The following is a 24,032-nucleotide window of genomic DNA, read 5'->3' as shown; positions in this document are numbered from 1 at the left end:
ACAACAAAAAAGCAACAAATAAAGAAATAAATGAGAAGAAAAAGAAGCAAAAAATTTTAAAGAGATTTTTTTCCTGGTGATTTGACTTTGCTTCCAATAAATACAAAATATGTATAAAACCAAGTTCCATCTGGTGTGATTCTAAGAAATTGAGCCATTGATGTATAATATTAGCAGCACAGCAGCTACGAGGGCGAACAAGCTGTGCTTGTGCAAAGAAGTACCCTGCAATATAAGAGTGCACGCTGTGCTTTGCCCCTGGGGGTCCATGCGTTGGAGGTTTGGTCCTCAGTGTGGCAGTGTTGAGGTAGTGTGGACCTTTAAGAGGTGGAGCCTAGTGACAGGTCCTTTGCTCACCGGAGTCACTGCCCTAAAAAAAGGAATACTGTTCTCTGGGAATGTGTTCTTGTGTAGCTCCTTAATAGTTCTCAGGAGGGGGATGTTTAAAAAGCCCGAGCCTGCTTTTTATGGCTCTCTCTCCTTCCTGGTTTGAGATGTGATCACTCGCTCCCACACCTTCTCCTGCCTTTGCCATCTGCATGATGTGATGCAGCTGAGATGTCCCTTACCAAAGCTGAGCTGATGCAGGCATCATGCCCTTGAGCCTCCAAAACTGCAGGCTAAACCCCTTTTCTTCATAAGTCGCTCCTGTCAATTATTTTGTTACGGTGAAGAAAGCCTGACCAATATATTAATAGCGTTAGTAGAGTAAATACAGTTTGCGTTTTGCCTTCGGAATGAGGTCCTTCTATGATTCACAAGTGAAGAAATGATAAGAAGTAGTAGGGTGAGTAGTAGGGTGAGGTGAGTAGACCTTGATTTCCAGTTTTGGCTTTGGTTGCTACTCTTAGGGAGCGACCCAAATGACTGTAAAGATGACTTCCTCATCCCCTCGCATCCATATGTTGACCAGAATTACAGCTAGTGACTAGCTTCCTTCCTTAGTTTACAATGAATGGACTCCATACTTTGTTAAGTGGAGCATTAAGTGAAATTTTGAGATGAGAGAACACATTTGGCTAGAGCAGGGGCAATGGAGAAGCCTCAATGCCCAGTCTCTATGTTAAACCTATAAGAGAACCATTTTACAATTTTGCAACATTTCTGTCTGACTCCCTGTTGGAATTGAGGTTATGCTATGGTACGTGGGCCCATGTGATTTATTCGATGGCCCTTGAAATTCTATTGGCTTAAAATAAGGAAACAGAACCATCTCACGTGTTTTGGGGTATTGGGCCAGGCACAATCACAATGTGAGAGACCTTCTCCTGGTCCTCAATTTCTACCATTCCTTGTAAATATTTTCAAGCTGGTGAAATTCTGAAAGGTGACCAGTTGGACTACAGGTGGGTAAGGATGAAAGAATAAGAAAGAGCAGCTTGTTGCTTGGCCTTTTGATGGAGATTGTGAAAGGAGGTGATAGAGAATGATTTGCATATGACGCTGAGTTCTGTTTTTCTTTTCTCTGTATCTTGTAATTTAAAAATAATAATATACCTCAGTTATTATACTAAGAACCGATTTTATTCTCCATTTCCCCAAACACTGAAATAGCACAAGGCGTAGTAATTTAACACAGAATATAAAGTGATATACACAATCATTCCCAAAACGACTGCTTTAAGCTTCACTTTGGGAGTTCTTAAAAACTTACACTCTTTTTTGTTGTACCAGGGATCAAACTGGGGTCCTTGCGCTTGTGAGGCAGGCGGCAGAACCCACTGAGCTAAATCCCCGGCCCCAAAACTTACACTCCTAAGTGACCTTTATTAAAATTATAAAAACAAATTACTTCAGAAGTAATTTAATTTACTTAGTGTAAAAAATACTTCAACTCCTTGGACCTGGGAACTTCTGTAAGGGGAAAATATTTGATTTGCCTCTTTATATCTGAGCTACAGCAGAGTCAAGCTCCTTCTTACTCAGGCTAACATTGCTAGGATTCCTAGTTTGAGAAAAACTATTATGTTCTCAAATTATTGTTGTTTTCAAAATTTAATATTGCAATTCTCGGCATAGGGCCTCCATCGAAACTGCATTTCAAGTGGAAAAGAAAGAAGTGTGAGAAATCCCATTCTGCTGCAGACCAATATTATTCTACAAAATGAAGAAATAGTAACAGCTCACCGTGAATTCGGCAAAACTTCCTAAAAGTACAGTGGGTAAACTTTATAAATATCCACTTCCATTTGGGGACAGGGCAGCTGAAGAGACAGTGTCTGGGACAATAGACCTTTGGTTTGGGTATTGAAGACAAAGAACTTTGTGGTAAGCCATGTTCTCAGTTGATATTATACTGGTTATACCAATACTCTCTTCAGAGGGTTCTCAATTCTTAGCTGTCTGTCCAACACCATTTAAAACATGCTCAAATATTCCCTTCTGCATCACCTAGCTTTTAGCATTTTACCCTAGACTTAGGCTTTATAAGTGTGTCCGGCTGTTTCCACCAAAGGAGGAACTGAATGATTGCACTGTTTGTTTGCTCCCAGGCTTAATGCAAAAAAAAAAAAAAAAAATCATTTTAAGAGAACTTTTTAAATTAAGCTCCTATTTTTCTTGTTCTGCGTTTCTGCCTGTACCTTAACGATGGCCTATGGGATTTGCTAATTTCAAAGGTCCTAGAGCCAGTAACTCCAGTGTTACCTGCAGACCATTTGAGGTACATTTTCTATTTGAACGTATGTTTTTGTATTCTGTCGTTTGCTCTGAAAACACAGCCTTTAGCTGTTCGAGGTGGTCACATCTTGTCTCATCCTTCAGGGGGCCTTGAGGACAGGCGTGCAGTGTCTCAGGCAGCAGGGCAAGGCAGGCAGGACAGTTCCAACTCAGAGGCCTGGCTCCTCAGGAGAAAAGCCCTTAGCGCTTCACCCTTGAAAACTCTCCATGAAGGAAACTTCCCCGCAGGGACAGGGGACAGACCTGCAGCCTTGTGGGAACCGCTGCTGGGGCTGAATTTCTTCCCACGGGTTCCTTCATGTACAGAAGCGCTCAGTCGCCAGTGGGAAGCAGGAGGCCAGCCTCAGCGCCTTGCTCACTCTGGCTCTGTGAGTTTCCATTCCTTCAACCGAAGGCTCGGTCAGCCAGGAAGAGGAATCTGCGGGCCAACGGCTTCCCTTCCGCGCACTCCTCTGAAGGCTGTGCGACAGTCTGTCCTAGTCCTCTCCTCTCTCCCCCTTCGCTTTGGCCGTGCAGGTGCCGAGGTCCCCTCTTACGTCCCTCATGTTTGTATCCTTTGGGGTGGTGAGCCTAGGGTGATGCCTTTGTCACGAGGGGAGGGCCTTCAGTGAATCTCAGGATGAACGTGCAGGCACACATTGAGCACCGTGGAAGCCACGATGTAGAGGTAGGGGAAGATGATGCACAGCCCCCAAGCCAGGTCCAAGAAGATGAGCAGCGTGCAGCTCAGCCCCTTGCAGAAGAACCCATAAGGTGGTGGGGAGCAGTGGCGCAAGCCTGTGATCCCAGCAATTGGGAGGGAGGCTGAGGCGGGAGGATCAGGATCTCTGCGAGTTTGAGGCCAGCCTGGACAGCAAGGTGAGTTCGAGGCCAGCCTGAACTGCATAGCGCCACCTTGTCTCAAAAAACAAAAACCAAACAACAAAACAAAACACCCTAGGGGCGGGCAGCCTCTGAGCGCGAGAGCTGCACAGCCAGGCGCTATAGAACTGCCTCCATGTAGAGACGCTCTCCGTGCCTGCCCTCCCCCCACCCCCGTCTCCCCATTGTCCCCAGCCTCTGCCCCTGGCAGCTGGCCCACACTCGGAGAGCTCACGGAAAGAGGGAGGCAGCAGCGAGGCCTGTATCTTTTAATGCTTTTGGAAAGTTGATGTAGCCAAAACCACTCCAGGCCCCTGGCTACCTCCCAGAGATGGAGCCCACCTGCCATCTCCCTCTCTCCACTGGGCTTCCCACAGCCTAGCAACAACTCTGGGCCAGCCATGATCATGGGCTTCTTCTTCCCCTAGGGCTACTTTTCCACTTTCAATTTCCAAATATCTTTTCTTTTATCCCCTTGTTCAAATTACATGTTTCTCTCGGCTTCGTATTATAGGTAGGCAACCGTTTTGTGGGTGTTTGACACTGACAAGTATGAAAATTGGGAACTAGAGGAATGAAGAGTAGCTGATGAGAAGATTCTTAGGTATGGAATATAAGAAAGTTTTGTTTCCGCTCTGCTGTTCTCTTAGAGGCCCTAGTTTTGTTTGGAAGCTGTGCTTCCAGGGTGCAGGTGTATCAGTTATGCTGCCAGTGCCTGAATGCCACTTCTTCAGTCACTTGTGTCCCTTTGTTTATGAAAGACAACGATATGCTTTAAGTGGGAGTCATTTTTAGTCCTAGAGTCTAAACTACTGACATGTCAATTTTGGGAAACCAGAAAGTTTCCTCTTTAAGGCCTACTCTTCAGTAGACAGACAGAGGCATTGATGTACTATTAAAAATAAAATTTACACCACTGGACTCTTGGCTCTACCCCATAGCTCTGGAATTATGTACAAGAGCCAGTGTGACACCGATTAAGAAAAACATAAATTACCAATTTGCAAATGAATGTAGATTGTGTAATGAGCCTGCTTCCTAAGAAAGTTAATGCAACACAAAGACGGAGGTGGCTTTTGCTCATGGATTGTATTGCTGCTTGGAAGACTGGGCACTGCAAGGAAATTGGGGGAGGTGGGGGCTGTGGTAAGGAAATACACTCAGTCTTTTGTAAGGAGGGTGAAAATTGCATCAACCCCCCAAAACCTAGAAGTATAGACATGAGAATACTGAGTGCCTTCAAGAGAGGTCGACGACTTTTCCTAAGGTAAAATGACCCAAGTGTGGCCTCTTAGAGCAGAGTCCTGTGCAGGAGGGAGGTGACAGACATAAGTGCTGATGAGCTCAACAGGGCTGGCGCGCACGGCCCACAGCAGATGATCCGAGGCCTAGGGGAGGGCATGGTCACTAAGAGATTGACTTCTTCAGAATGAATTGTTTCTTTTCCCTGCCAAGCCACCCCACTGCTCTAGGCTTGCATTCCCTCATCTATAAATGAATAGAGAACACGGCATGTTCCTGAAAATCCCCTGCGATTTGGTCAGACCATAGCAGTCTCTTCATTTAAGCCCGGTATCTCCCAGAAGAAAAAAGTTTCTTTGCTTAGAAAAGCAGCGTGAAATGATGAACCTCATTCTCAGCCATCGCTGACCTTTTATTGCACGATCCATGAACATTTATCTCGCTGGACAAATGAAAATGATCTTGTGTGAGTTCCACAGAGGAAAACGGGTGTGAGCCTGCTAAGAAAAAGTTGCTGGCTGAGGGAAGGATTCACTTTCCTGGGGACACCTCAACTGCTTTGGCTTAATGGAAGGGAGCATAAAAAGAATCTCAAATGAACCCTAAAGTAAAAGTAATTTCAGGCACCATTCTTAGGATGAGGGGTGAGGAGATTATGTTAATGGCCTCTGACTCCAGAGGATGTCAACTCAAAGTTTTATAACACTAGGCTAAGCTGTGGGTTATAAGAAAGGAAACAAAAATTACTGTTCAAAATTTAGAAAGCTAGGGCTCGGGGTATAGTTCAATGATAGAGTGCTAGCTTAGAATGCATGAGGTCCTGGGTTTGATCTCCAGCAAAAACTTTACAAAACTAAGTAAGCGTAATGCAGGGAGAATTGCATCGTGGCTGACTAGAGGCAGTGGTGCTCATGGGACACTCAGAAGATGTGCACCAGGAAGCTCATGTGCATGTATACTGAGGCTCTATAAACCAGATGTACAAAACCGTACACAAAAAGGACAGTCTGAGCAATCATTAAACAAGGAATATCTACGCAGCAAGGCAGCCTGAAGTAGAGGCTCACCAGATGAATTCCAGTATCGGGGGTTTTAGAAAGGAAAGCTTCATCTTCCCTTGAACTCGGCACTGCTTTCACCGCAGTTCCAGTGAACATGCTATCTTGGGAGAGCATGTACCGCCGAGCTAAGGCGCCTAGCCTAGAAACCATACTCCAGTGGCCACTTGTCCTAACTCACACCTTATTAGGACAATAGCCCAGCCAGCAAGATACTCACATATCTGAGAAACTGCAACCTGAGAAACTGAAAGCCAGAGAGCCATTCAGAGGCCAGTGACTGACACAGGACCATCAAGACTTTGGGAAGTAAAGGCAAAAGACCCCACATAACACCCAGTCAATCTGCTGACCTTTGACAACCATGAGTGACAAAGCAAAGAAGACAGCACCGCGAATTGGCAGAGAGCATAGCCAGCTCTCCCCAGGACACAGCCTCTCCTCCCCTGGGAACTTGATCCCACTGGCAAACTGGCCTTGGAGGGACACCCTCCCCGCCCCGAGGGAATCTGCAGTCCCACTGTTTTCCTATCTGTGGCCACTGCACCCACGTTCCCTTATGACTGTGCTTCTGCATAAATCCCCTCCCAGGAAGCTCACACTGCCAAAGATGACCTGCAAACAGAGGCTCACCGAAGAACACCGTAATGCTTTAAAACAGCGGTCCCCGCTCTTGTATAAAGAGCCTGTCCTGCTCTGTGTTTCTATCTCTGTAATTTTACTGAAACCAGGGAATGAAAGCTCAAGGAGGTAGGACTTGTGTCAAAAGCGTGATTTCTCAGGAACTTGGCTCAAGAGGCCATTTATTTATTCCTGCTTTGAGCAGCTCTGTAAAATGGGGGGGGCTTTCAGTGTGAAATCAGCAGTAAATGGGGTTCCAGTAAGAGTACAGCATTCAAGGGCACGCAGCACATGGAAGGAGAGGTGCTCAGCTTCTGACTTGGGGAAGCTGCCAGGATTTGCCTGCTGGCCCGGGGACGGGAGAGAAAAGCACAGCAGCCTGTCTCTGGCCTCCGTGGGATGCATTCTTAGGGTTGCCTTGAAGCAGCAGGACCTCTGCTCCAGAATTGGCCCTAGCCCGGGCTGTGCTGCCCAGACAGGAGGACCCTGAGCAGAACTGGGAGCACCGCAGATGACCGCGCGTCTGCCCCTTCCCGCTGACCGGTGAGGACCTCTTGGGGAGCTGCTCTCGGAGTCCAGGGGGTTCCCACTGAGCTGCTCAGCATGGGTGAAACCCAGCCCCGTCTGCACAGGGTGTGCCCTCACCAGGGACTTGCCCTGGCCTTTTTGCACACAGTGGGGGCCCCCAAACCATGGAGGGAGTGATGGGGAAGCCATGGCCGGGCATGGGGGAAACAGGGACTAGAGTATTGTGTAAGGGTCACGGACAGCCCACCGTGGCACTTAGTGGGCTGGTGTGCTGGGGCTCTTGATGGGGGCTCGGGGAAGCCCCCACGACAGGAGTCTTAATCATCATTCCACCTGAATGGCATTTCCAGATCAATTCATATTCATATTGTACTAACCCCAGAAGGAACAGGAAAGCAAACACACTGAGAACTCAAGACTTCATTGCTAACATAGTGCTTTATTGCTCACTGGTGGTCCTGACATCATGCCAAGAGAAAAAATCATCTCTAACAGGGTCTCAGGAGAACGGTCACATGCCATTGCTGCTCCAGGATCTAGACATCATTCTGGTCCTGGAATTCCGGTGATACAGATGTGCGCATTGCTTTCTGCAGATTTTTCCTGTATTTGACTCTCCGATTCTCGAACTATGTCTGTGATCAGAAGACAAAAGGGCCTGGGTTAGTGTACAGAAGAGTCGCTCTCATACTGAGGGAACACATCATGTGACTCCATGCCCCACCGCCATTTCATGTGCACATCAGAAGCTCATTTCTTGCTGTTCCACCTGGACATGCAGAGCGCCGCCCCTGTCCCCAAGGCACAAAGTGGAAGTGCTTTCCAGGAAGAGGGACCCCAGCAGTGAGGAGTGGGAGGGGTCAGGGAACAGCTCCTCTTTGCACCTCTGCCAAGCATTACACTGCAGCCAGACCCAGACCTGTGTCAGATGCCACTGTGCTCTGGACTGGCTCTCCGCCTCCCAGTTCCCGAGCATTCCCAGGTCCTAAGCCTTTGGGAAGCTCCCGTCCTGCAAACTGTAATGACACCAGGGCCTTCTCTCCCTGCCTGATGCCCGCTGCCCGACGTAGATACCCTGGGTCACCGAGCCCAGAGCAGCAGGACTGCTGTGGAGAGGACACACAGGTTCCCCTGGCGCCCCTGGGTGAACACACAGGTTCCCCTGGCGCCCCTGGGTGAACACACAGGTCTGCACAGCACACCACTGGGGCGGGGGCTGACAGGAGGTCTGTTTCCCAAGCCTCGTTTCCCACCAGCCCCTTACCTTTGCACAGGGGAGCAGAAACCGGGACTAAAGCTTCTGGGGAAATTCTTGCTGCAGAGATTGGAAATACTGAGAACTTTTCCCTCGTTCGTTCATTGGTTTGCTGAGGCTCCTGTTGCCTTCGGGAGCCCAGTGAGAGATGCCCACACCCAGGGAAGGAGAAAGCACCTGGCCAACCTCGGGTCCTCTCTTCTTCTGACTTTATCCAGCTGCCTGAGAGAATACTCCGCACCCCTCCCCACATCTCCCAGCTGACACAGCTGCGTGGAGCCTGGCCTGTGGCATTAGGAGGCCAGCACTCAGTGGTCTGCTTTGTTGGGCTGCTTTTCTGCACCCCACCAACAGATCGGCAGCCCATGTTCCCCCTTCCTCTCTGTCATTCATTGTGCACCAAAGCTAATGATGCTTTGAGCCTCACTGTCTACTTTTTATGTCGTATCTGACAGCATTTCTTCAGTCTTATATAGCTATCATCTGATCCCTTGACCTACCCACATATTGCTCCTCAGTGCCTGAAGGAAAAGAAAGTACAGTAAAACCTTGGATTGTGAGTCACTTGTTCCATGAATTTTGCACAATATGAGCAAACACTTCTAATAAATTTTAACTTGATAAACAAGCAATGTATTGCAATATGAGTAGCACTTGATGTCAAAAGTCACATGATCACAATGAGGCAATGGTTCTTCTGTCTCCCTCTCCCAGATTTCTCCCCGCCACCTCTCTCTCTAGCTCTGGGATTGTGCATGGTTGTCTTCCAATAGCAAAGGGTTAAGGAGGAGATCTCATCTGCAGAAGAGGAGGAGAAAAACGTGGAGGAATCCCTCACATCAGATGAGATTAGGGAGATGTGTAAAATGTGAGCAAGAGTGAAAAATTTTGTAAAAAACACCACCTGAATAAGGCTGTAGCAGTGTGAGGGATGACTCTCTTTAATGACAATGCAATGTCACATTCCCACAAAATCCTGAAAAGGAGGCAAAACCAAGTGTCATTGGATAGATTCCTGGTTAAAGTTGTATAAAAAGAAAGATTCCACTGAGCCAATAGATAGCAGTGATTCATTTAATGACAGTGATATTCATCCTATACTATAACCTTGCTCTCTTGTCTCCTTCACATCCGTCTGGAAGGTTTTCAAAGGTAAGTGCAGGTTAATTTGTTTATTTTTCTTTACATTTTATATTTTATTATTTTCTTTTATATTACAATATTAGATTCATTTTGTACGAATATGTTTGGCTTGTACGAATATGTTTTGTATAGTATTAGATTCATTTTGGGTGTTTTTTTTGTTCTTGTTGTTTTGGGGTGTTTTCTTTTTTGGTACCAGGGATTGAACTCGGGTCCTTGCGCTTGCAAGGCAGGCGGTGAAACCACTGAGCTAAATCACCAGCCCTAGATTCATTTTTATATGAATATGTTTTGTACAAATATGTTTGAGTTTCCATTACTTATTATGGGGAAATTTGCTTTGATATATAAGTGCTTTGTATTAGAAGCATGTTTCCACAACAAATAATGCTTGAAAACCAAAGTTTTACCTTACTTGGAATTAAGGCAGGCACAAATCTACCTGAAAGGAAGGCCACGTCATCATATTATGCCAGAAAACCCAACTACTGAAAATAGTACCCCTCAAAAGGAAAAGCAAACCTATGTGTATTTTTTGAAAATACTCAAAGAAGACTCATTTAGGACTATAAAAATGAATTTTTAAGGCATCATTTGATTGCAATTTTTCTATGTCCTTTTCTTCTTTCTTAGGATACCTGAAATTCATTTCATAACACTCTTTTTTATTTTTTTCACTCTTCAAACAAGTTTCCAAAGCCTGCAATCCTATGTCCTATGGCAACCAGATTCTGTCTATTTGAGGAATGTTTTCACATGGAGATTGCACTGTATGCAGAAAATTTTTAATGGTGGGCTAACACTCTCTCTTATCACCTTACCAAAACTTATATACAAAAAAGAAGACCAGGCAACTAATCTTTTTAGCTACCTTCCATCATCACTCTCAGCTTAATTACATGTCCATTACTTGCTCATAGAGTATTTTTTGGGGGGGTAGTTTATTCCCTTTTCCTCATATTTATGAATTTGAGGTTGGGGGTATAACTCAGTGGTAGAGCCCTGGGCTTTTATGTGTGAGGTCTTGGGTCCTATTTTCAACACCAACAACAACAAAAAAGAGGGCTGGGGATTTAGCCCAGTAGCGCTGTGCCTGCCTTGAAAGTGCAAGGTCCTGAGTTCAATTCCCTGCATGGGGGGGGACACCAAGGAAATAAATATTATAAACCCATATGTTTAGCTAAGTTCTTAAGCTGGGTTTCAAATAATTACTACAACTGAACCCTCTTTCAACCTTGCTTCTCTCCCTGCACTCATTTTAATACTTTCAAGGTCGGACTGAGCCCCAGTGTGAGTGCACACAGAGGTGCATCCTATAGCATACCAGTTCTAGAACAAGGTGAATATTACTTAGTGAATATAGCTGCAAGTATATTTTTCTGTAATTTCCAGAAAATACTGTCTCTTTAGAAATGGTTTTATGATGGTCTCAATTCCCCAATCAAAAGATACAGATTGGCAAAAGAGATCAAGAAACAAACCCCAACAATACAGTTTAAAAGAAGCATATTTAATTTAAAAAGAAACAGATTAATAATGAAAAATGGAAAACAATACTCCATGCAATGGGAATCCAGAAAAAAGTACGAGTAGCTATGCTAATTTCAGACCAACTGGATTTCAAGCCAACACCGATGAGAAGAGACAAAAAAGTCACTACATATTGCTAAAGGTAATAATACAACAGGAAGAGATAACTATTATAAACATAATGCACCAAATACTGGCACAGCCAACCTCACAGAACAAACACTAGTCAACATGAAAAATCAGGCAACTACCACTACAGTTGAAATGGAAGACTTCAATACCACACCATCATGAATGAACAGATCAACTGGACATAAAATCAACAAAGAAATAACAGACTTGAACCAAACTTCTGAACAAATGCACTTACTAAATATCCACACAGTGTTCCATCCAACACCAATAGACTACACATTCTTCTCAGCAGCACATAGGACTTTCTCCAAAATAGACAACATAACAAGCCCATAAAGCATGCTTAAAGAAATGCAAAATAATTAAAATTATCCCATGTATATTATCATATCATAGTGCAAGAAAACTAGAAATCAGTGGCAATAGAACCAGAAGAATTATGCAAATCATGGAAATTAAACAACACCCTTTGAATAATCAGTGGGTCCCAGATGAAATTAAAGGAGACATTTCCAACAGTCAAATGAAAATGCCAGCGTGACAAATCAGAATAGAGGGAAGTCAGAAAAACAAAGCGAATTCAAATAACCTAACGATGGACCTCAAGGTGCTAGAAAAACAAGGCCTGATTCCCAAACCAGAAACAAACCCAAGCAAAAAAAAAAAAAAAAAAAAGAAAAAAAAGAACTACAGGCCAATCCTTTAATGAACACAGATGCAAAAATCCTCAATATGAAACTGGCAAACAGAATATAGCAAATCATCAAAAAATGTGATACAATATGGCCAAGTTGGATTCATTCCATGGATGCATAGATGGTTCAACATATGTAAATCAATAAATGTAATACACTACATAAACAGAAACAAGGACAAACATCACATGGTCATCTCAATAGATGCAGAAAAAGCATTTGATAAAATCCAACGTCCACTCATGATTAAAACCTGATGCAAATAGGTATAAAGTCTTTGTCTCAATCTGATAAAATCCATGTATGACAAACCAATGGTGAACATCATACTGAATGGAGAGAAGTTGAAAGGTTTCCCTCTAAAATCAGGAATAAGCAAGTATGCCTGCTATCACCGCTTGTGTTCAATATACTTCTCAAAACATTAGCCACAGGAATTAGAGGAGAGAAAGAAGTCAAAGAGATATGGCTAGGAAAAGAAATTAAATTATCATTGTTTGTAGATGACGTGATCCTCTACATACAAGTCTAGAAAAATTCCATCAAAAGACTCTTTGAATTAGGAATGAAATTCAGTAGCACAGAAGGCTACAAAGCCAGCACTCAAAAATCAATAGCATTCTCCTACAGCAATAATAAACTCACTGAGAGTGAAAAATTAGGGAAACACAGCTGGTCCCAGCACCCGGAAGGAAGCTCCCCGCCTCCATCCCAGGCACCTAAGGCAGTGAAGCTCAGCTGGTCCCACCACCCAGAAGGAAGCTCCCCGCCTCCATCCCAGGCTCCTAGGGCAGTGAAGCTCAGCTGGTCCCAGCACCCAGAAGGAAGCTCCCCGCCTCCATCCCAGGCTCCTAGGGCAGTGAAGCTCAGCTGGTGCCAGCACCCAGAAGGAAGCTCCCCGCCTCCATCCCAGGCTCCTAGGGCAGTGAAGCTCAGCTGGTCACAGCACCCGGAGGTAAAGCCCCCCCCCCCCGCCATCCCAGGCTCCTAGGGCAGAGAAGCTCAGCAGTCCCAGCACCCGGAAGGAAGCTCCCCGCTTCCATCCAGGCTCCTAGGGCAGAGAAGGTGAGCAGCTTGGGCTCCAGAAGCAACCCCACCCTGTGGAAATGAGAAGACACATAAACAAGCCTCAAAAACAGGCTTCCGCATCGCCTACAGCAACCCCAAGGGAAACGAGATGGAACACTCTGATACTCAACTACCTGGACCCTCTGAACTGGCAACAAAAGAGGATCTGGGAAAAATGAAATCAGAAATAATTACTCAGATAACAGCAAAGATTGTGCTCATGGTGCAAGACATGATTAATAAATCTAGAGAGGACACAGATAAAAAAATAGAGGATCTGAGGAACGTGATGGAATCCCAACATAGGAAACAAATGGAATCCATAAAACAGATGCAAACAGATTTCCAAGAGATTAAAAACTCCATCGAAAGTCTGCGCAGCAGAATGAACCAATGTGAGGATAGAATTTCACATATAGAAGATAAGATTGCAATTAGTGAGGAAGAAAAGAAAAATTGCTTTAAAATTGTAAGGGAACATGAGAAATCAATCCAGCAGCTGCTAGACGATACAAAGAAGAATAACATAAGACTGATTGGAGTCAATGAAGAAGGAGGAGAGAGTGCAGATGACATTAAAAAAACTCTTCACAGAAGTGACAGCAGAAAACTTCCCAAGGGGGGGAAAAGAACTTGACATACAGATACGTGAGGCATATAGGATTCCAACTAGCCTTAATCAAAAAAAATCTACACATAGGCATATAATAGTTAGGATTCCAGAAATCCAACAGAAGAATAAAATTCTACAAGCAGTGAGAGAAAAGAAACAAATCACATACAAAGGAAAACCCATCAGAATCACAGCCGACTTCTCAATCAATGCAAACCCTCAAGGCAAGAAGAGCTTGGAGTGATGTATTTCAAGCCCTAAAGGAAAACAGCCTCCAACCCAGATTGATGTACCCTGCAAAACTATCTTTCAAAATTGATGGAGAAATAAGATACTTTGACTATAAAGAGCACCTCAGGAACTTCATGAATACCTAACCAGCACTCCAGAAAATTTTAGACAATACCCTAGGAAAAGACAATGAGGATCACAACCCCAGGAAACCCAGCAGAATGAATCCACTGGGTGTGACAAATTAAACGCAAAGGGGGAGAATCCAACAAAAGAAAAAGTCATGACAAGGCTTTTAAAACTTTTGACTTCATCTCCCTAATGAGTGTATAATTCAATCTTATTATTGTACTGATTAGTATTTTTCTGATTCTAGAATTGCATACCATTCCTTGTGCTGTACTGGCTATTTATCATCTTCTTATGTCTACATTTTAATTGGGTTGTCTATTAATGAGCTCTAAGAATTCTTTATATATTCTGCTCATAGGTTATATGCATTGTAAATATGGTCTGTTTAAGGACTACTTTTCATTTTAATGATGTCATTTAAAATTCTAAATTTTGATGGAATCTCATTTATCAATTTTTTTCTTTTATACATCATGGTTTTTGTATCCTAGGTAGTTCTTGCCTACCCTGAATTCATAAATATTTCCCTTATAATTTCTTCTTAAAGTTTTGTACTTTTAGGCTTTCTTATTTAGGTTCATAGATCCCTTCAAGTTATTTTCATGTAGGGAAAAAAAGGGTTGAGGTTAATTTTTTTTATACGGATACACCAGGTGTTCCAGTGCCGTGTGCTGAAGACACTATCTCTTCCTCGGCTTTTGAATTGAGTTTATATTCTATAAACTGCTAATGTTAAATAATCTTTCAAAACTCAGTGGACCATATAGGAGTGGTTCTATTTCTAGATTCTCTGTTTTATTCAAATGATCTATATGTCTTTCCTTACACCAACACTGCCTTGATTACTGTAGCTTTAGAAGAAGTCTTAAAATTAGGTACTAAACATCTTCCAACACTGTTTTTGTTTTGTTTTTGGCTTTTCTGGGTCCTTTGTACTCCTACATAACTTTTAAATTTCAATATCCAGTTCTTCATTTTAGCAAGTGTACACAGACCTGAATTTTTACATATACCTTGTGTTTTCTAATCCTGCTAAATTCAAGTACAAGTTCTAGGGGCTCCTAGAGATTTTTCGTATTTTCTCTGTAGATGATCATTTCATCTACATATAAGGATTTTGCTTCTGCTGTGCCAATCCTATCCTAGTTGTGTCATTTTATTGCCACACTATTTTGGTTTAGACCTATGTTTCAAAGTCTAATGGACAGATGAAGAGTAGGCATATATGCCCTTGTTCCCCACTTTAGGGAGAAAGCATTGTATCATCTCCATTCACAGAAGGAGTTTTTGTTGGAAGTATGGAGTACATGTCTTTGATCTGTTGAGAAGGTTCTGTTCTACTTCTAGTCTCCTGATAGCTTTTACCATGAACAGCTGTAGAATTTAGTCCAATACTCTTTCTCCAACTAGTGACAGGATCATATGGCTTTCTCCTTTCCTCTGTTAAAATGATTACTTTTGGGGGTGGATCTTCCAATGCTGAACCAACACTGCCATCCCTATAATAAAACCACTTTCTACATACTGCCAGAGCTGACTTCTAAGAGTTTGTTTGGTGAAACAAATTTCTATCTATGTTCATACTTTTTTCTTCTATTATCTTTATCCAGTTTTAGGATTAGCACAATGTTGATTTCGTAAAATGAGGGGGGAAGTGTTCCTTCTTTTTTCTGCTTTAAATGCTTGATATAATTTATCAGTTAAAATGTTTATGAGCCTGCTGTTGTCATACAGGTAGGTTTTCAAACTAGAAATATACTTTCTTTAATAGGTGCTATTCAAATTTTATATTTCCTCCAGAGGTAGTTTCATTAATTTGTCTTCTAAGTTACTCCTTAGAAGTGGTCAAATTTATTTCAAAAAAGAGTTTTGTAATATGCTTTCTATATCCTTTTTTAAATCTGTAAAATCTGTGGTAATGTCTCCTAGATCTTAATATTGTAATTTTTAAAATGTATAACTGATATTGAGTAACAGGAAGAAAAGTTCTAAAAGAGCAGGGGAATTGGGAGGGGTAGGGGAAGGGAAAAAAGGGAAAGGAAAAAATATGAGAAGAGGAAAAAAATGGAAACAAGGTCTTTGCAAATAGGGAAGGGTGGAGGGGGTGAAGGGAGGGCAAGGGAAGGGGAAAAAAAATAAGAACCAAGAGACTCATGTAATGGTACAAGATCCCAATGATGGATGTAACTGTATTGTATACCTAAAATGTACCAATAAAGTTAATGGGGAAAAAATAAAATTAAAAAAAAAGAAAGAAAAAGCTTGATTTAATTGCCTCACGAATAAATCTTATCTTTAGATAAGTAATAAAAAAATTAGGGAAACAATACTTTTCACAATAGCATCAAGACAATGAAATACTTAGGAATTAACTTAACCAAGGAAACGAAAGACCTCCACAATGAAAACTACAGTACTCTGAAAAAGGCAGTTGAGGAGGACTTCAGAAAATTGAAACATGTCCCCTGTTCCTAGGCAGAGCCAATATAGTCAAAAGGGCCACATTTCCAAAACTACTGTACAGATTTCACACAGTCTCAATCAAAATACCAATAACATTCCTCACAGCACTAGAGAAATCAATCCTCAAATTCATATAGAACCAGAAAAGACCTAGAATAGCAAAAGCAATTCTGGCCAAACAAGGGCAGGGCCGGGTGGGGTGGGGGTGGGGATCACAATCCCATACATCAAGTATACTACTAAGGCACAGTGATAACAAAAACATCTCATTAGCAAAATAAGAGACTGTGGATCAGTGGAACAGAATAGAGCATGCAGAAACAACTCCGGGCACACTTAGCTATCTTCTCTTTGACAAAGGGGACAAATCCTTTCCCTGGGAGAAAGGTAGCCTCTTTAACAAATGGTGCTAGGAAAATTGGCTATCCATATGCCAAAGATTGAACCTGGACCCACATATGTCTCATCATGCACTAAACTAAAGTCAAAATAGATCACATGTCTAAACATTAGAAAGGAAACAATCTGCTGGAAGGCAAAACAGGTAAAACCCCTGAGATAGGTGGAGGCAAAGACTTTCTGAACAGAAACCAGTTGCACAAGCAATAATACTGAGACATCTTTCTATTTTCTGATCTCCTCTTCAATCTCCTTCCGAGTACTGTAGTTTTCTTTGCAGAGGTCTGCAACTTCTTTGGTTAGGTTAACTCCTAAGCATTTCATTTTCTTGAAGTGACTGTGAATGGTATTGTTTTCATAATTTCCTTCTCATTCCACTCATTGTTGATATACACAAATGATAATTATTTTTCTGGGTTGATTTATATCTTGCTACTTTGCTAAAATTGGTTATTAATTCTAAGAGTTTTTTGGTGGAGTTCTTTGGGTCTTCCATGTTCAGTATCATGTCATCTGCACATAGTAATAATTTTAATTCTTCCTTTCCTACCTGTATCTCTTATTCCTTCCTCTTGCCTGATTGCTCTGGCTAATGTTTCAAATATTATGTTGACTAGCAGATGTGCTAGGGGGAAATCCTCATCTTGCTCCTGATTTTAGGGGGAATGCTTTTAGTCTTTCTCCATTTAGTATGATGCCGGCTATTGGTTTGTCATAGATATGATGTTCCTTGCTCCTGGATAGGCAGAACCAAGATTGTCAAAATGCCATACTCCCAAAACTATTATACAACTTCAATGCGGGTCCCAATCAAAATACCAACAGCATATGTTTACAGATCTAGAGAAAACAATCTTAAAATTCATATGGAACCAGAAGAGACCCCAAATAGCAAAAGTAATTTTGGGCAAGAAGAACAAGCGGAGGAGGCATAGTGATACCAGACTTCAAGCTATACTGTGAGACCTAACTAACTCCATTTTAAAGTTTGACTCCATCTTAAAATAAGACAGTGAAGTGGCCTTGACATAAATTCCACTTCACTGAAGTCAACTATTCCCCTAGTCTCCTTCGTGCCATAAAATAATGATAAAATGTCCTTGCTGTGGGACAACAGATAAAAAGACACAGCTCCTAACTCAATCCTCTGTCTGCCCAGAAAACAGATGCTCCCGGGCCCATTATCTATAGAACATTCTGTCAATGTGCTGATTGTTCCTTTTTCCCATAAACTCTACATGTAGCCACCCCTCAACCCCCATGCTTGCTAAATATCAACCAATCATGTAACTGCTAAATGGAACATCCCCAAACCTTGCAGTAGCCACAATAAAACCCTGCTGATTTGAATTCGGGGCTCTCAATCCTGATCCGCTGCGTCGGTGAGCGTTGAGTGCCCTGCTCGAGCTTGAATAAACAACCCTTGTGTGTTTACATCGGAATCGGCTCCTTGGTGGTCTTTGGGACTTCGTGATCTGGGCACAACAATACTACGAAGCAATAGTGAAAAAACATCTTGGAACTGGAACAAAAACAGACATGTGGATCATGGAACAGAATTAAGGAGACAGAATCCAAGACATATTACATATTTCTCAACATATGTTGTTGTGATTAGACGGTCGAATTTGAACTGGATATTTGACAGGAAGTGACATGTCTATCTACAGTATATTTGAGTAGATAGCCTATTAAGTAAATGGTTACCATTTGTAGAGAAAAATGAAACTGGACCCCTATCTCTCACCGTATAGTAAATTAAAATCAAAATGGATCAAAGCACTAAACATTAAAACTGAAACATTAAACCTTCTGGAAGACAAAATAGGTAAAACACTTGAAGACACAGGACTAGGACAGGATTGCAATCAAATGATGCCTTAAAAATTCATTTTTTATAGTCCCTAAATGAGTCTTCTTTGAGTATTTTCAAAAAATACACATAGGTTTGCTTTTCCTTTTGAGGGGGTACTATTTTCAGTAGTTGGGTTTTCTGGCATAATATGATGACGTGGCCTTCCTTTCAGGGTAGATTTGTGCCTGCCTTAATTCCAAGTAAGGTAAAACTTTGGTTTTCAAGCATTATTTGTTGTGGAAACATGCTTCTAATACAAAGCACTTATATATCAAAGCAAATTTCCCCATAATAAGTAATGGAAACTCAAACATATTTGTACAAAACATATTCATATAAAAATGAATCTAGGGCTGGTGATTTAGCTCAGTGGTTTCACCGCCTGCCTTGCAAGCGCAAGGACCCGAGTTCAATCCCTGGTACCAAAAAAGAAAACACCCCAAAACAACAAGAACAAAAAAAACACCCCAAAATGAATCTAATACTATACAAAACATATTCGTACAAGCCAAACATATTCGTACAAAATGAATCTAATATTGTAATATAAAAGAAAATAATAAAATATAAAATGTAAAGAAAAATAAACAAATTAACCTGCACTTACCTTTGAAAACCTTCCAGACGGATGTGAAGGAGACAAGAGAGCAAGGTTATAGTATAGGATGAATATCACTGTCATTAAATGAATCACTGCTATCTATTGGCTCAGTGGATCTTTCTTTTTTTTATACAACTTTAACCAGGAATCTATCCAATGACACTTGGTTTTGCCTCCTTTTCAGGATTTTGTGGGAATGTGACATTGCATTGTCATTAAAGAGAGTCATCCCTCACACTGCTACAGCCTTATTCAGGTGGTGTTTTTTACAAAATTTTTCACTCTTGCTCACATTTTACACATCTCCCTAATCTCATCTGATGTGAGGGATTCCTCCACGTTTTCTCCTCCTCTTCTGCAGATGAGATCTCCTCCTTAACCCTTTGCTATTGGAAGACAACCATGCACAATCCCAGAGCTAGAGAGAGAGGTGGCGGGGAGAAATCTGGGAGAGGGAGACAGAAGAACCATTGCCTCATTGTGATCATGTGACTTTTGACATCAAGTGCTACTCATATTGCAATACATTGCTTGTTTATCAAGTTAAAATTTATTAGAAGTGTTTGCTCATATTGTGCAAAATTCATGGAACAAGTGACTCACAATCCAAGGTTTTACTGTACTTTCTTTTCCTTCAGGCACTGAGGAGCAATATGTGGGTAGGTCAAGGGATCAGATGATAGCTATATAAGACTGAAGAAATGCTGTCAGATACGACATAAAAAGTAGACAGTGAGGCTCAAAGCATCATTAGCTTTGGTGCACAATGAATGACAGAGAGGAAGGGGGAACATGGGCTGCCGATCTGTTGGTGGGGTGCAGAAAAGCAGCCCAACAAAGCAGACCACTGAGTGCTGGCCTCCTAATGCCACAGGCCAGGCTCCACGCAGCTGTGTCAGCTGGGAGATGTGGGGAGGGGTGCGGAGTATTCTCTCAGGCAGCTGGATAAAGTCAGAAGAAGAGAGGACCCGAGGTTGGCCAGGTGCTTTCTCCTTCCCTGGGTGTGGGCATCTCTCACTGGGCTCCCGAAGGCAACAGGAGCCTCAGCAAACCAATGAACGAACGAGGAAAAGTTCTCAGTATTTCCAATCTCTGCAGCAAGAATTTCCCCAGAAGCTTTAGTCCCGGTTTCTGCTCCCCTGTGCAAAGGTAAGGGGCTGGTGGGAAACGAGGCTTGGGAAACAGACCTCCTGTCAGCCCCCGCCCCAGTGGTGTGCTGTGCAGACCTGTGTGTTGCAGGACCTGTGTGTTCACCCAGGGGGCGCCAGGGGAACCTGTGTGTCCTCTCCACAGCAGTCCTGCTGCTCTGGGCTCGGTGACCCAGGGTATCTACGTCGGGCAGCGGGCATCAGGCAGGGAGAGAAGGCCCTGGTGTCATTACAGTTTGCAGGACGGGAGCTTCCCAAAGGCTTAGGACCTGGGAATGCTCGGGAACTGGGAGGCGGAGAGCCAGTCCAGAGCACAGTGGCATCTGACACAGGTCTGGGTCTGGCTGCAGTGTAATGCTTGGCAGAGGTGCAAAGAGGAGCTGTTCCCTGACCCCTCCCACTCCTCACTGCTGGGGTCCCTCTTCCTGGAAAGCACTTCCACTTTGTGCCTTGGGGACAGGGGCGGCGCTCTGCATGTCCAGGTGGAACAGCAAGAAATGAGCTTCTGATGTGCACATGAAATGGCGGTGGGGCATGGAGTCACATGATGTGTTCCCTCAGTATGAGAGCGACTCTTCTGTACACTAACCCAGGCCCTTTTGTCTTCTGATCACAGACATAGTTCGAGAATCGGAGAGTCAAATACAGGAAAAATCTGCAGAAAGCAATGCGCACATCTGTATCACCGGAATTCCAGGACCAGAATGATGTCTAGATCCTGGAGCAGCAATGGCATGTGACCGTTCTCCTGAGACCCTGTTAGAGATGAGTTTTTCTCTTGGCATGATGTCAGGACCACCAGTGAGCAATAAAGCACTATGTTAGCAATGAAGTCTTGAGTTCTCAGTGTGTTTGCTTTCCTGTTCCTTCTGGGGTTAGTACAATATGAATATGAATTGATCTGGAAATGCCATTCAGGTGGAATGATGATTAAGACTCCTGTCGTGGGGGGCTTCCCCGAGCCCCCATCAAGAGCCCCAGCACACCAGCCCACTAAGTGCCACGGTGGGCTGTCCGTGACCCTTACACAATACTCTAGTCCCTGTTTCCCCCATGCCCGGCCATGGCTTCCCCATCACTCCTCCATGGTTTGGGGGCCCCCACTGTGTGCAAAAAGGCCAGGGCAAGTCCCTGGTGAGGGCACACCCTGTGCAGACGGGGCTGGGTTTCACCCATGCTGAGCAGCTCAGTGGGAACCCCCTGGACTCCGAGAGCAGCTCCCCAAGAGGTCCTCACCGGTCAGCGGGAAGGGGCAGACGCGCGGTCATCTGCGGTGCTCCCAGTTCTGCTCAGGGTCCTCCTGTCTGGGCAGCACAGCCCGGGCTAGGGCCAATTCTGGAGCAGAGGTCCTGCTGCTTCAAGGCAACCCTAAGAATGCATCCCACGGAGGCCAGAGACAGGCTGCTGTGCTTTTCTCTCCCGTCCCCGGGCCAGCAGGCAAATCCTGGCAGCTTCCCCAAGTCAGAAGCTGAGCACCTCTCCTTCCATGTGCTGCGTGCCCTTGAATGCTGTACTCTTACTGGAACCCCATTTACTGCTGATTTCACACTGAAAGCCCCCCCCATTTTACAGAGCTGCTCAAAGCAGGAATAAATAAATGGCCTCTTGAGCCAAGTTCCTGAGAAATCACGCTTTTGACACAAGTCCTACCTCCTTGAGCTTTCATTCCCTGGTTTCAGTAAAATTACAGAGATAGAAACACAGAGCAGGACAGGGCTCTTTATACAAGAGCGGGGACCGCTGTTTTAAAGCATTACGGTGTTCTTCGGTGAGCCTCTGTTTGCAGGTCATCTTTGGCAGTGTGAGCTTCCTGGGAGGGGATTTATGCAGAAGCACAGTCATAAGGGAACGTGGGTGCAGTGGCCACAGATAGGAAAACAGTGGGACTGCAGATTCCCTCGGGGGCGGGGAGGGTGTCCCTCCAAGGCCAGTTTGCCAGTGGGATCAAGTTCCCAGGGGAGGAGAGGCTGTGTCCTGGGGAGAGCTGGCTATGCTCTCTGCCAATTCGCGGTGCTGTCTTCTTTGCTTTGTCACTCATGGTTGTCAAAGGTCAGCAGATTGACTGGGTGTTATGTGGGGTCTTTTGCCTTTACTTCCCAAAGTCTTGATGGTCCTGTGTCAGTCACTGGCCTCTGAATGGCTCTCTGGCTTTCAGTTTCTCAGGTTGCAGTTTCTCAGATATGTGAGTATCTTGCTGGCTGGGCTATTGTCCTAATAAGGTGTGAGTTAGGACAAGTGGCCACTGGAGTATGGTTTCTAGGCTAGGCGCCTTAGCTCGGCGGTACATGCTCTCCCAAGATAGCATGTTCACTGGAACTGCGGTGAAAGCAGTGCCGAGTTCAAGGGAAGATGAAGCTTTCCTTTCTAAAACCCCGATACTGGAATTCATCTGGTGAGCCTCTACTTCAGGCTGCCTTGCTGCGTAGATATTCCTTGTTTAATGATTGCTCAGACTGTCCTTTTTGTGTACGGTTTTGTACATCTGGTTTATAGAGCCTCAGTATACATGCACATGAGCTTCCTGGTGCACATCTTCTGAGTGTCCCATGAGCACCACTGCCTCTAGTCAGCCACGATGCAATTCTCCCTGCATTACGCTTACTTAGTTTTGTAAAGTTTTTGCTGGAGATCAAACCCAGGACCTCATGCATTCTAAGCTAGCACTCTATCATTGAACTATACCCCGAGCCCTAGCTTTCTAAATTTTGAACAGTAATTTTTGTTTCCTTTCTTATAACCCACAGCTTAGCCTAGTGTTATAAAACTTTGAGTTGACATCCTCTGGAGTCAGAGGCCATTAACATAATCTCCTCACCCCTCATCCTAAGAATGGTGCCTGAAATTACTTTTACTTTAGGGTTCATTTGAGATTCTTTTTATGCTCCCTTCCATTAAGCCAAAGCAGTTGAGGTGTCCCCAGGAAAGTGAATCCTTCCCTCAGCCAGCAACTTTTTCTTAGCAGGCTCACACCCGTTTTCCTCTGTGGAACTCACACAAGATCATTTTCATTTGTCCAGCGAGATAAATGTTCATGGATCGTGCAATAAAAGGTCAGCGATGGCTGAGAATGAGGTTCATCATTTCACGCTGCTTTTCTAAGCAAAGAAACTTTTTTCTTCTGGGAGATACCGGGCTTAAATGAAGAGACTGCTATGGTCTGACCAAATCGCAGGGGATTTTCAGGAACATGCCGTGTTCTCTATTCATTTATAGATGAGGGAATGCAAGCCTAGAGCAGTGGGGTGGCTTGGCAGGGAAAAGAAACAATTCATTCTGAAGAAGTCAATCTCTTAGTGACCATGCCCTCCCCTAGGCCTCGGATCATCTGCTGTGGGCCGTGCGCGCCAGCCCTGTTGAGCTCATCAGCACTTATGTCACCTCCCTCCTGCACAGGACTCTGCTCTAAGAGGCCACACTTGGGTCATTTTACCTTAGGAAAAGTCGTCGACCTCTCTTGAAGGCACTCAGTATTCTCATGTCTATACTTCTAGGTTTTGGGGGGGTTGATGCAATTTTCACCCTCCTTACAAAAGACTGAGTGTATTTCCTTACCACAGCCCCCACCTCCCCCAATTTCCTTGCAGTGCCCAGTCTTCCAAGCAGCAATACAATCCATGAGCAAAAGCCACCTCCGTCTTTGTGTTGCATTAACTTTCTTAGGAAGCAGGCTCATTACACAATCTACATTCATTTGCAAATTGGTAATTTATGTTTTTCTTAATCGGTGTCACACTGGCTCTTGTACATAATTCCAGAGCTATGGGGTAGAGCCAAG

At 43.8% G+C, this 24,032-nt stretch overlaps 1 long non-coding RNA gene and 1 pseudogene across 1 annotated transcript; one reads left to right on the top strand and one right to left on the bottom strand.

Annotated features, from left to right (window-relative positions):
• Positions 1 to 3,283: 3,283 nt before the first annotated feature.
• On the bottom strand, positions 3,284 to 3,678 carry LOC147821613 (small integral membrane protein 10-like protein 3; annotated as a pseudogene).
• Positions 3,679 to 19,476: 15,798 nt separating this feature from the next.
• Positions 19,477 to 21,089, top strand: LOC147821612 (uncharacterized). The gene is made up of 2 exons (XR_015446811.1): positions 19,477 to 20,258; positions 20,874 to 21,089. It is a non-coding gene; the product is annotated as an uncharacterized LOC147821612 (long non-coding RNA).
• Positions 21,090 to 24,032: the final 2,943 nt, after the last annotated feature.

This window comes from Heterocephalus glaber, unplaced genomic scaffold (genome assembly GCF_053883595.1).
Source record: "Heterocephalus glaber isolate CG9 unplaced genomic scaffold, H.glaber_assembly_v1.0 deba00001729, whole genome shotgun sequence".
Lineage (NCBI taxonomy): Eukaryota > Metazoa > Chordata > Mammalia > Rodentia > Bathyergidae > Heterocephalus > Heterocephalus glaber.
This window is presented reverse-complemented; position numbering and strand designations above follow the sequence as displayed.